Genomic DNA, 14,397 nt, shown 5'->3' on the forward strand with positions numbered 1-14,397 from the left:
ATCTATTATTTCTAGAAATTTTTAAGAATTAAAGTAGAAAATAACTCTACTATTTCTAGAAATCAAAGTAGATAATAATCTTACAAACAACGATATTGTAGTCTTAACTTAGAATAAAGATAGAAAGGAAAACAACAAACCATCCACCGACTTAGAATATAGATAGAAAGGAAAACAACCAACCATCCACTACTGCATGTGAGCGTTATTGCATCCAAACCCTTATTCGAGAAAGTGCAACATTCCGATAGCCATGAGATATTTCTTCCCAACGATACAGTATGTTCAAGTGTTTCAATAAATGCACATGGTATAATAATAAATGACTGTATGTAGAACTCAACAGTTAGCTGTACGTGAATTCCATCTTCGACTCGACCAATGTTGCAGCCACAGCGTTTTGAACGAAAAACATTCTCATTTATAATAAGTTGTAATTATAACGCACGAGGAAAACCATGCCCCTGGGGCTGAAAACCCTAGAAAATATTGCTAGAAGTGTGAGAAGCTCAATCAAGCTTGAAGGTCCTTGATAATATACAATAATGTCCTGTAACCAAAACACCAACTTTTTAGTTTTAAAAAGGGGTTATGTATAACTGCTCATGTAGTGTTATTGGTTTGTAAAACAGTTGAAAATAACAAAATTATTTTTAGTGTGATTTTTGGATTTTTTGGTGTCAGAATTTGGTGGAAAAAATTTAAGATCAAATCTTGATTTGTGTTACTTAAACTAGTTTTTTGACAGTATATATGGATTCTGCATCCTAAAAAACCCGTAGGGCACATCAGTTGTTCAGAGGTTACCCATCAAACTTGTGATTTCAATAAATTACTGCAGGATTTTAGAAAAATTAAACAGAAAAAACCCACTGGAAAAACTTCCAAAAAATCTCACTAAAGACTAACCAGCCTGTCAATAAGTCATAAATACACAGAGCTGTATATACCCACCCTTAAATTTTGCCAAACCAGTGATCCAACTGCCCACACATAATTCCATACATTTATGGCCATAAGCAAGCTGGTTGTTTATGGCCATAAGGAAACTTTGATATGACTCATCATAAAAATCAATGGAAAGGTAACTCATTTTCAAGAAATTTCAATCATAGTTATTTGTTGCCGTGCAGAACTGTGAAGCCTGTCAGTTTCAGTTATGACTTCTCATAAAATCAATGGAAAGGTAACTCATTTTCAAGAAAATTTAATCATATGCAAGCGTGACGGCCGCAGCAGATTGTGAATGATAATAAGCATGGATAGGCGCGTCAGTACTGTACAGAGCAAGAGAAATTGTCCCGTAAAATACGTTGAATGGTTGACAAATATGTAAACTCTGAACCAAACATTTTGAACTGAAACAGGCTGTAATGGGTGTAAATGTTATTAGTATTGTTTTTGGTGTGATTTTTTGGAAGTTTTTTGGTGGATTTTTTTTGTTTAATTTAAAAGTGCCGGTGCTGAATCATATATATAGTTAAAAAACTAGTTTAAATAACATCAATCAAAATTTCACCTCAAAATTTTTACTGAATCACTAAAAACTCCAAAAAAAACCTCACTATAAACAACTATCCAAAGGCGGTTAGCGAAATAATTTTGTGATACGAGTCCACCCTATCTCGGATTTTTTGAAAAATATTTAATGGGAATTGAACCTGGATTTCTTCGTGCATTTGTATAAAATAAACGTGACGTTAAAATTTTGTTTCAATTAACAAAAGTGTATTGGTTAACAGTAATTTTAGAAGTATTAATAATTTTAAGATTAATCTTAATGCAAGAGTAAATAGTTCTGAAAAAGAGAGGGAATTTTGTTTTTGTTTTTATTTTTATATTTATTTAAATTTTGTAGGTATTAGATGGGTAATTAACTTTAGTGATAATATTTTTATTTGTCTAAATCTTATTGTTATATTTTATAGTTTTTATATCAGGTTTCTATATTAAAGTTGTTTTTTTTCAATTCTATAAAAGACAATTTTATTGTTTTTCTTTCAATTATATAAAGACATTTTTAATTATTATTTCTCATTGTAAAATTGTTAAGCCCTATAGTATGTTAGCATTAGGGTTTGGATTTGGCTTACATTTTCCCTAATTCTATGGAGATCTTTTATGGGAGACTTGAGAAATCTTAAATTCAGTTGATTTAGAGAGGCAGTTATGAGTTTTCCAGATGGTGAAAACCCCTCCCACAACAAGGTGGTATTTGGTAACCAACAAAGAAGGTTTGGCAGTTTTGACAACCCGGGGGGTAGTGGTAACCATATGGAGACCCCAATTTTGGGGGTGCAGTGGTAGTCTAGACTTAGGGAAGATGTATTCTCAAGGTGGAAAATAACCCAAAATTTGTGATCCCCCCCAGTAGTTTGGAGGAACATCAAAGACGGATGAAGGACCATGCATTTATTTGTAACCTCATTGGTGGATGGCTGACATAGAAGGAAATTGAGAAGTGGATTCAACTAAAGTGGCAATCGAAAGGAGAAGTAGACCTAAGGCTTGGCCCAAAGGTTTCTTTATGGTGATTTTTTCAAACCTAGAGATTAAAAATAGGGTGTTTGAGGGGGTTCCCTACTTTATGAATAATGTTGGCCTATACATGAGACATTGGGAAGAGTGTTTTAACCCACATGAGGAAATTTTGGCTACTCCTATATGGGTCAAGCTTTATTCTCTTCCGAAAAACTTATGGATTCTAGAAATTTCTGAAGGTATTGGCAATGCCATAGGAAATTTCGTCAAAGTTTCGAAGGTAACCAAAGGGGGGTGGAACATGCCATCTGCAAGAATATGTCTGTATATGAACATCTCAAAACCTGTCTTGGAATCCATTGATTTAGAGTATCAAAATGAGGTGTAGTAGCAACGCCCTAGATTATGAACATGTGCCATTCAAGTGTCATTGGTGCCATGAGCATGGTCCCCTGTTCCGGGACTACCCACTAAGGAAAAAGGAGCAACATGGGATGGGACCACAAGAGATAGTTTCACTAGAGTTGTGAATAGACATTGAAACCCTAAGGTGCAAAGGCCAAAGAAACAACAAAATAAAATGGTGTAAGAAAATACTTTACAATTTTGGAAGACATGGCTGAAGATTTTGCATTGCCTAAAGTCATTACTATGATGGAATCCACTTTGGAGAATAATGGGGATAAACAAGCCTAAAAAAGAAAAACCTTGGAAGAAGAGTCAGGGCCGGAATGCTTCCTGAAATTACCAAGTGTTGGGGAAGTCATGTCCTAGATGAAGGAGGATTTCGAATATCTCAGAGAGGTGGAAATTTTCTTGGTGACTTTCCTCAATAGCTAAGTGCAACAATACTTGTCAGAGCTTCCATCAAACTAGAAGGAGCAGTATGCATAGGTATATCTGCGCTAGAAAAGTCAAGGAGGCTCGTGTGAAATTAGTGGCAGCGACACAACAATTTTGAAGGGTTCAAAAGAAAAGGGTAGAGATTTAATGGCGAAGGAGGTTAAAGGGAAAGGGCGCATAATGACGAAAGAAACCCTTCAAAATATGGGAGAACACCTGATTAATTCTAGTCAAGTCACAACTATCTCGGAGATTTACCAGTCCTCCCAAAATCCATCACAATGAAAATTATATTGTGGAATATAAGAGGGATTAATATCAAAGGGAAACAAAGATACTTGAGGGAAAGGATCCGCATGGAGAAACCAACCTTGCTTATTTTGCAGGAAACTAAGGTTTTAACATAGAAATCTAGGAAATAAGTGGTAACTGTTGGAAGGGCTACAAAGTCATGGCCTTGGATGTTAGGGGTAGTGCATGGGGATTAAAAGTCTTGTGGAATCCCCTTGAGCTGGATTTCCAAGGATGGATGGCTTGCCCCAGGATGTTGACTGGAAGTTTTAGACATCTTGAGTCTATCTCTTTCTTAGAGTATATTCATAGTTAAGGTTAGTTGATGTCCAAAGAAGCAATGGAGTTTTCACTTGGAATAACTAGAGGGGAGGAAAGCACCAAGTTGTGAGCATGTTAAATAGATTTCTAGTCTCAGAAGAGGTGATGGATAAAGTTATTTTTATTGAGGCCAAAATTCTCCCTTTCCTTAGTTCAGACCATTGGCATGTTCGTCTTGAGATATAGCTAAACAAAGCCCCAAAAGATAAGCCTTCTTGTTTTGAATGTTTTTGGCATTAAGATCCAAATTTTGTAGAAAAAACGAGATCATGGTGGGAAGAAATTCATGTGAGAGGAAGAAATAAAATGCACACACTTCAACTAAAATTAGAAGAGCTCAAATCTAAGATTAGACAATGGAATAAAAAGGAGTTCGGTCATATTCATAAAGAAAAATAATTTTTGGAAGGTTGGATGTAGGAGATCCAACAAAAGAAGATTATTGAAGGTAAATCATAAGACCTAGTGTTGGAAGAGGGTATTACTCTGAACAAACTACAACAAAGAAGGAAATATGAAGAGACATTATGGAGAATGAAATCAAGATTTCATTGGCTAAGGGAAGGTGAGAAAAATTCAAAATTTTTCCACATGTCTATGATAAATCACAAACATCACAACAAAATATTCTCACTGATCGACATGGATAGGTAGAGGAAGCCCCATCATGAGGAGATAGAAGAGGAACTGGTGGATTTTCATTAAAATGTTATTTCCGAACCATCCTTAAGAAAGAAAAATGTTATTAACAGGATTACAGAGTGTATACCGAGATTAGTAAGTAGAGAACATAATGGGGCTCTAATGAGGGACATTTAGCTGCAAAAGGTTGAGGATGTAGTGTCCACTATGCCTTGAAACAAATCTCCTAGGTCAGATGGATACATGGTGGACTTCTTTAAGCTTTTTGGAGCTTCTTAGGAAAGGATGTTCACACAACTATGGAGGAATTGATGAAATTACAAACATTTTTGTGAGGAATAAATGCTACGTTCCTAACATTAATACATAAAGATAGGAAAACAAAGGACCGTAGTGGTTTTATACCCGTAACTCTATGCAACGTCGTTTACAAGATCACTTCCTCAATCATTGTAAATCAATTAAAACCTCTGCTGAAGGAACTTATTGCACTAGAACACACAGGTTTTGTGGAGGGTCAGAAAATCACTAATGGGATAATAACTGCTTGCAAGGTAATTCACTCTCTAAAGTTCCATAAGAAACTAGATAAGTTGATGAAATTGGATTTTTCTAAGGCCTGTGATAGACCGAGTTGGGACTATTTGTCCCAAGTCCTAGATACTCTTGGTTTCTCATGGCAATGGATTTCTTGGATTAGATCCGTCATTTCTTCCCCTTTCTTTTCTATTTTGATTAAAAAATTTCGTCACGTACTTTCAATTCGTCTATAGGCTTGAGACAATGAGACCCTCTGTTCCCATTTCTCTTAGTTTTGGCTACGAAGGAGTTGGGAAGATTACTTAAAAGTGCATGTTATAGGGGTGATTTTAAAGGGCTACGATTTTTTGGGAACTATCTTCCATTGACTCATTAACAATTTGTAGATGATGTACGTCTATTTGGGCAACCAAGTCTTAAAGAAAATAGAGTTATTTACTCTTTGGTCTTAGCTTTTATGGATGCTTCAGGTACAATTATAAATAATTATAAATCAACCATTTTCCTTTTTAATAGCATGGAGTCGACTCCATGTCACTTGGAAAGGGTATCAAAGTTTTGGATCGATAGTCTTCCTTCAAAGTCTCTGGGATTGCTCGTGGTTTTTAGTCTAAAAATGTCTTCTTGTTGGTAGGAGCTCTTAAAGAAAATCTCCAATAAAGTCAACAAGTGGGGTTTTAGAGCTCTCAATTTGGTAGGAAGATTAGTTTTAACAAAAGTGGTGCTTCTGACCGTTCCAGTCTATGAAATGGTGGTCTTGTCAATGCCTAGAGAGATTGCTAAGGAACTCACCTCCATATGTAGATAATTTTATACGAATAGGGGCTAATAAGGCAAGTAAATGATCTCTAATGGCATGGGAGAAGCTTTGCCTTCCTAAGAAGGAGGGGGGCCTTAGGTTTGAGAGATATAGAGACCCTCATTGAAGAACTAGGAGCCAAATTATGGTGGTGTTGGGTTCTAGGAAGAAATGAGATTCAGAAACAAATATGGAGAAGGAAATACCTACCCCTGGATTCTCAAGAAGATCGAATGCATGATTGCTCGATAATTCTGGGGTCATCCATATGAAGGTGTTTGCAGGATAATGGAAATAATGTAAAATAGCATGCTTTCTCATAGATCGGGCGTGGAGATTCTGCCCTTTTTTGGGAAGATGAATGACAACAAATCCCAAAATTAAAGGACATCGTAGAGTTGAAGGAATTAAAAATTATCACTACACGGGTTAGGAGGTATTAGGGTGAGGGATTTCTAAAGAGAAGCTCAAGGATTAGGTATGTGGATATCTTGGAAATCAAAGGAGGAATGGGTAAATAGTCAACAAGATTAGTCATGGGAAAGCTTAAAGGAGGAGCTGCTAGAAAGGAGAATCTCAATCGTCGAAGATCTAGATAAGTTAAGATGGGGTGCATAACCCATTGGGTGTTCTATTTAAGAGAAACGTATTCACTCCTATAGAGACACAAGAACTTGGAGAAATACACATTTTGGCTTAGGATTTAGTCTAGAAACCTATGTCCCAAAGTATTACTTTTTCTTTGGTTGGTAGGAAGGAGAAACATCTTAACTTGGTATTGCATTAGAAGAAAAGGCTTCCAAGTACTATCCTTTTGTTGCTAATGTTGGTCACAGGAAGAAAATATGGAGCACATGTTGAACTCTTGTCCATTCACTAAGGATGTGTGGTCCTTTGTCCCAACTCTCTTTGGAAAATCTATTCAAAATAAGGAAGATGTGGTGGTTACCATTAGCCAATGGAATCTGAAATCATTCTCAAATCTTATAGTCAGGAGACACTAGTCTTTGGTTGGAGGCTTTCTATTGTGGACTATATGGAAAGAGAGAAATGCTAGTATTTTTAGAAATAGGAAAAGAAAACAAGAGGATTTATGCCAGGGTATCAAAAAATGCATTAGAGAAATAATACTATCAGGTAGGTGGTTGGCAGAGGATTGTAAAGTAGAAAGTTTGGAAGCTGATATTCTAAAGAAACTAGACTTGGACTAGGGGATAGTTCTCCCTAAAAAAGAAGGGCCTTTGGATCTAATTAAGAAATCACATGATTGCTTCATTCCTCCTCCATGTGGTTTCATCAAGTTTAATTTCAATAGCGCATCGAAAGGAAATCCTAGATGTGCAGGGATGGGGGGAATATTCAGACATAGCAATGCAAACACATTGAGAGTCTTCTACTAAAGTTACGGATCAACCAGTAACAACATGGTGGAGTCTCAGGCGTTAGAGCAAGGACTGAAGATTGAAATTCGAGAAGGGTAGAGTTTCCTACAAGTTAATGGCAATTCCCAACTTGTAATCAACTGCATGTATAAACTAACCTATGGGAAAAATGCAAGGAAAATAGAAAAGCATTTGAATCTAGAAAGCCCTATTATTAGTATCCATGAGTTGATCATGCATATACAATATGTCATAGTGCACCAAAAAAGGAAATTAGGCAATAAGGTGGTATATTTCATGGCCAATCCGGGGTGCCAAAGTTGAGAAGTTGATATTAATGTATGCTGGACCACTCCTTTGCAGTCTAGTTGGGCAGAGCCCCTTCAAGCCTTGTTGAATATCAACATGGCTTCCTTTGATGGGGGTGTTAATGTGAAGGATACAGGGGCTTTGGTGACAATTCCCACCACCCCCTTGGGCATGATGGGGAATTAAGACGATGAGGACACAACATAATATCACATGCATCAACATGCAAGGTTTAAAGTTGCCTTTGTTATTAATTAGGTTTGTATGGAGGTTTCTAGTTACATTGTTGGGGGTTTGTATGGAGGCGAGGGTAAAGCCTTGACCTACTATTTCATCCATTATCTCTTTCCTGGGCTTGAGAAGATCCACACATTGAGTTCAAAGTATGAAATTGTTGCTGAGAGAGGTAGAGCTGATGGTCCGCGAAGGTGGTGGAATATTCAACATTTTTTCTTGAATGACTAGATCTGTGTATCACAACTAACATCTTCCATTGGGATGACATCTTCTATTTTGGAGTCTTAGGTCAAGTTCTTTCACTGCCTAGTTTTCTTGGTCATTTTGTTTTTCAATAGTTTAGAGTCTTTTGTTGGGGTCTTTGTGTCTAAAATTATTACATTAGGCTACTGTTCAAGGTGGGGATATCGTATTTCTTTACATGTGGTCCATGATTTTGAGTCAACGAATTATTTTTGAATCTTGGAAAACATATATTGTATGGTTTGAGGTTCCTGGAACATCGATATTCCAAGGTTTTGACAAGTTTCGATAGGCTCAAGTGGTCTCTCTCTGTGTTGAATGGTGTCAGGTTTTGAATCTTATGTATAGGTTGTGAATCCTTCTACCCCTCTTGATGGATTCTATGTTGAGTTTGGCATTTGTGTTATAAGCTACTTAGATGACTTGTTACGTTGGCATCTTGGTCTTATTGCTAGTGGGTCTGGTTTATTTTCTTGTTTTTTTACAGGGAGAGGAATTCAAAACAACTGTATGAGGTGTGATCTTGGGGTTTTATCCATGTCACCAAGGCAAAGAATGAGATGCAGATGGTGGGGAGGTGGCAATGCTCCTTGGGGTCAGTGAGGAGCAAGACTCTTTTCTCATGACTTGGTTTCCACCTATTTTAGTGCGGTTTCGCCAGAGATTAGGAAAGATATTTGAAAGCTCGAGGCTCAAGAAGGGATTGAAAGACAATCTCATCCAGACTTAGAGATCATGGAGGAAATGTTTGCATGGGTTCCTGACCCCGGTCACACCAGGGATAGGAAGAAGCAATACTTGAACTTGGTGGCTTTGCATTGGTAGACAGAGAGCCTCTTGAGTATGGTTTTGAAAGACAATAAAATAAAGAGATACAATGTCTTCACCTCTTTGGAAGGCATTAAAAGGATGCTCAAGAACCAATGATTTTGTCGAGACAAGATTGATTCCTGCATGGCACATGTTGAAGGCCATATTGCTTGTGAATTAGACAATGGATATTTGATGGACCCTCTAGGTTCTAGTGCAAGGGTCCCCACAACAATATCCTCCTCAAAAAATTATCAATGATCAAGTTGGATGGCTCTTCAATATGGAATTTTTGATTCATTCTTTGGCTTGAGATTCAAGGCATGTTTTATTTGAATTCTAGTGGCTTGTTCCTGAATCATATTGTTGCAAGCATACACCTTTTTTGAAGTCTCTGAATATTGATGTTGTTACGACTTTCCCTATTGCATGTCTTTGGTCTTCCTATTATGGGGAAAATTATTTTATTAATGTCTATTCTAGTGTTTTACCTAGTGTGTTCATGGGTCTTACAATGTTTTGTTGGCTAAATTCCTCTATGAATAACCTCGATGCTTATGTTTTATAATTGCATAGTGCTAGTTGTTCCATCATATGTGTATTCTATGTTATTTTTTTTAGCCGAAAACACAGTGGGATGGGGGGAAAAGATCTTGTCATTGGCTTGGGCGCATAGTTATGTTGAGTCTCCTCTAGAGTGAGGTTACATAAGAGCTTTAGAGTCTATGTTTTTTTCTTTTATTGTAGATGTTGGGAAAAGAGAAATGAACCCCTGAGGGAGTAGTCTAGAAAATCTATGTAATCGTGTTTTCCGACTAATACAAAATGCTTGAATTCACAAAAAAAATAAAAAATTATATAAAGGCATTTTTATTTCCATTTGTATAAATATTTGGCTAATATATAATAATAATAATATTATTATTATTATTATTATTATTATTGAAACTAACATCTGATGACATACACAACATTCATGTAGGTGGTAATATCTATATCATATTGGGTTATAGAAGTAACATCTTTCAATGTAGTGAGAAGAAACAATCATAGATGGAGAAGAATTAATAATCATTGAATAGGAATTGGGTGCAACGTTTTTGCATGTAAAAAATGAAGGCATGACCTTGTGATAGGATATGCATGAGAAGTTGAGATGAATATGATGAGTTTGTTGCTTTAACTTAATTTGGTAAGCCTAGTTATACCATCTGCACCAAACTTTGGTTCTCTACTAGCAATGTGGCATTTACTTTCCAATATAGTCACCACAAGTGTTGTCAATTTAGCACTTTCATATTTTGGACCCATTCCAAGGATAATGAGCTCAATAAGAACCACTTTCCAACATGTAAACCCTTTCAATGACTATTTGGAACAAAAATACTTTCACAATGGAGATAGAGATCGATGTTAAGACATTTGATAAATCACTTGATGCTACATAGTTGGACAATTGTTTATGTTTTCTTGAAGTGTGCTTCACAAGCAAAATATATTAGGGTTTGTAGAATGTTTAGGTGCTAAATTGAAGATGGTAGGAAGTGTGCTATTTTGATGGGAAATTTCTAGCACAAACAATGGCACAAATGTTTCTTATGACAACATGGATCACAAATGTTTCTTATGACAATATATAGGGATTACCACTATTAACACTAGAAGATCTAATACCTACAAAAGCCATGAAATTTAAGGGAAGTTTCTATACTAGAAAGTTTCCTAGGGATTTAAAGAAGGGTTTTATTCAATAAAAACCAAGTGAATGCACTGTCGCCATTAGACAAATAAAATTACACTTAAATCACCCATGAAAAAATCCAACAAGATCATCCATGAAACTCTAGCCATGGAAATCCATAGAAAATGCAAAATCATATAGTAAAATCATCTCGACAAGAATTTACTCTAGTCATCCTTCCATAGCCTTTTTCATAATGAGAAAAGTAGACAAGTAGTAGTATAACTCCACAAGTGGGCATGATCCAAATGAGGAGAGTGATTACTCTATTTATTTGAGGAAACCAAGAATTATACCTGTAAAATAAATAATATCCAATAAAACCCCTAAAAACACATAAAAATCCATGCTACAAGGTAGATAGATATTGAGAAAAACTCTGCGGAATTCCTCTACAATGAATAAGAATGCTCAATCATCAAGTCATTTTCAATAAATGCTCCATTAAATCCACATGAGTAGCGAGAGTGAACAAATGAGGATGATATATCCTCCATAGTTGTGTAATAATTCTACCAAAGTCTTGTCTCTTCACTAGAAAGTGCAACACCTCACTCAGAAGTCATGTATCATCATAAAAAGGTACCAAATCATCATTCATCATACTAGCTCAGTTAACGTATAGTGATATGTTATCAAAATGGTGCAACATCCTATCACAAATGCAATTTTCTTAAGAAATAACATGATATCATCAAGGAAATTGGCTCTATGACCTCCCTAATGAGGTATAGTGACATCATCAAATGCTACATCATCATAAGAAGGCTCAATGTCTATCATCAAAGGTAGGACATCTCAACAAGTCATCATGTCATCTTAGGGTCCCAACATTGTTTAAAGGGTGTGAAATGTCCATAATGATGCGTGGAACAAGATCATGAGAGACCTCCAAAGGACTACATTTGTGTCATAATTAGCAAGTAAGGTCTACAAGAATCAAGTGAGAACAACCAACATATATGCAAGAGTCATTGTAACATAAAATTTTAGGCATGTTTAATATAAAAGGCATCAAGTAGATCACATTAGGTATCTTTTTCAAACTTCACACAAGCTCATCACTTATGGCATAGTATAAATAATATCCATTTATTTAATAAAATTAATGCGTTCAAATCATTAGTATTTTCATCATCATGACAACTTGTGTTTCTAGGACAATCTGATTCCTATGTGTTTCATAACAAGGTAAACACCAAGGAATCCCTTTCGGGTTTATCATATTAGCTAACACAAGGGTGTAAGGAATATTTTGTTCGATAGTAGGTATATTAATTTTACACCCTTAATTTCCATTTTGATGATTATTATTAAAATGAGGCTTAGGAGGGAAATATTTTTGTTACGATTTTTCCCTTTCTAGGATAGTTACTTTATTATAAGGGATACTTGGGTTTGTAAGATCTTAGTTGTAACTTAATCAAAATTTTGCGCTAAATCTATTTTAAGATCTTGGATTGGGTCAACATTATTCATGGCTCTAATCTTGGTTTTGAGTTTGGAATGAGGTGCATGGAACAATAATACCTTAGAGGTCGAGAGGTTTTCTTCAATGTTAGCATCCCATTATTTTGCTTCTACAAGTGTATTTGAAAAATTTTCCCTAAGCATGAACCCAAATTGCCCTTTAATGGAATTATCATATTGTAAAATATTTTCTTGTTTCATCAAGGGTCTATTTTACTAACTTATAAATATTTCATCAAAATCATGTACTATTTCATTATCTTACTTTTTCATTTCGTTAAACTAGGCAAGAAGGATCTACCATCCTTCTTAGTTCCCCATCTTTTCATAAAAGTATCATGGAAATATTTCTAGCAATTAATGTTATTATCAATAAGACAATTTACCATGTCCTTGGATTTTCCACTAAGCAGGTATAAAATAGCTTCATAATCACATCCTCATGGCCATTGTTTATCACTAGAGACAACACTGCTTCCAGAGTACCTAAATAACCACTTATGAAATTTTTCAGGCATATTGTGAGGGTATCCTTGAATTCCATACATTCCTAGAGGATTAAAAAAAATAGTAACCCTTGGTTGCAAAGCGATTAGATTTTTTTGTTGAGGATTTCTAGAGAGAGGTGCGAAAATAGGAGTTGTGAGGAAATCAAGTCTTTTATGGAATTTGTATTTTTTAATAGGTCTTTGGTTGGAACTTTCAACACGTGAGTTCTCTTGATGTGGAGTTTCCAAATGAGTCAACTAGGTTAGGATTTTGTGTAGGCTCATCAAAGTTTTGGGTTGAAGCATATACTTTGGGTTTTCAAGGAGAATGACTCAATTCTCCTTGACAATGATGCCAAAATGTTATCACAAAATATAGCATGTTAGTGAAAAGAATTTCAGAAGGGATAAGAAAAATGTAAAATGGAAATGTTACTGATGTCACCTAATTAACCCCTTATATCTCTTCTACTACTAACCTTAGAATATTTACATAGTAACCTACCAAATCCAAGAAATTTAGGGGAACTTTATCCATTACAAATCTTCCTAGGGTTTTAAAGAAGGGATTTATTCAATAGAATCCAAGAGAATGCACCATTACCACTAGAAAAATACAATTACACTAAACCATCCATAAAAAATCCAACAATATTAGAGAGAACACCTATTAAATCAAGATCATCCATAAAAAACTAGCCATTAAAATCTATAGAAAATGCAAGATAAAATAGTAACTTCATCTCCAAAAGAAGTTACTCTAGTTATCCTTCCATATCCTTTTTTCATAATGAGAAAAGTAGACAAGTAGTAGTATAACCCCACAAGTAGCCACGACCCAACTAAGGAGAGCATTTCCTCTATTTATGTGGAGAAACTAGTGTTATACCTTTACAAGAATTGATATTTGCTAAAATCCTTAAAAACACATAAAAAAACCATGATACAAGGGATAGCTCTAGATTGATCCCCCAAAAATTCCTCTACAATGAATAAATAATGCTCACTCATCAATTTCTGAAAAAATGCTCCATAAATGTCACACATGTGGGGAGAGTGAGCAAATGAGGGTGACATCTCCTCTAAAGTAGTGTAATAATACCCCACAAGTTGTGTCCCTTCACCAAAAGGTGCAATATCTCACTCAAAAGTCATGTATCATCATAAGAAAGTGAAAAATCATCATCCATCATGGTAGGTGATCTCAAGTACAGTGATATGTCATCATAAATGTGAAATATCCCATCACAAATGCAATATCCTCAAGCAAGGGCATGACATCATCAAGGTAAGTGGTTCCATGACCTTTGGAAAGAGGTATATCATCATCATTAAGTGTTACATCATCATAATAAGGATTAACATCAATAATATAAGGTAGGGTGTCTCATTAAGTAATATTGTCATCTAAAGGCCCCAACACTGTTAGAACTTACAAATAATCACAAAGAGATTGATAAGGTGTGTGATACACTATTTATTCATATGATAAACATAAATACAATTTCTTCTGACCCTTGGTTTCATCTTCCAAGAGGTCTCTTGGATTCCTCAAGAGTCTTCATGTTCACTTTTGGATTTTTACCTTCCTCACAAGTGAAAATCTAAATTTACATAATCCTTAAGGATTGCATTTCAAACATTCCCCCTACATTCGAAGGGGTGTGTGTGAGTCCAAGAAGAGAGCTAAAATATGAATGTGAATAATATCGATTGACTACATGTCCTCTCTAAATATGGTTGTTTAAGTAATATCTCAAATGAAATAGGGTAGAAAGAGCTAAAGTCTTCTATTGGTGG

General features: G+C 35.5%; 1 protein-coding gene across 2 annotated transcripts in view; it reads left to right on the forward strand.

Moving 5' to 3' along the window:
- The window catches only part of LOC149212045 (MADS-box transcription factor 6-like), a 179,009-nt gene that overhangs the window by 73,009 nt on the left and 91,603 nt on the right, over positions 1-14,397 (forward strand). The gene's annotated exons all lie outside the window — the stretch shown is intronic.

This window comes from Pinus tabuliformis, chromosome 1_1, assembly GCF_031772625.1.
Source record: "Pinus tabuliformis cultivar Carrire ecotype Pingquan chromosome 1_1, CPIR1, whole genome shotgun sequence".
NCBI classification, from domain to species: domain Eukaryota; kingdom Viridiplantae; phylum Streptophyta; class Pinopsida; order Pinales; family Pinaceae; genus Pinus; species Pinus tabuliformis.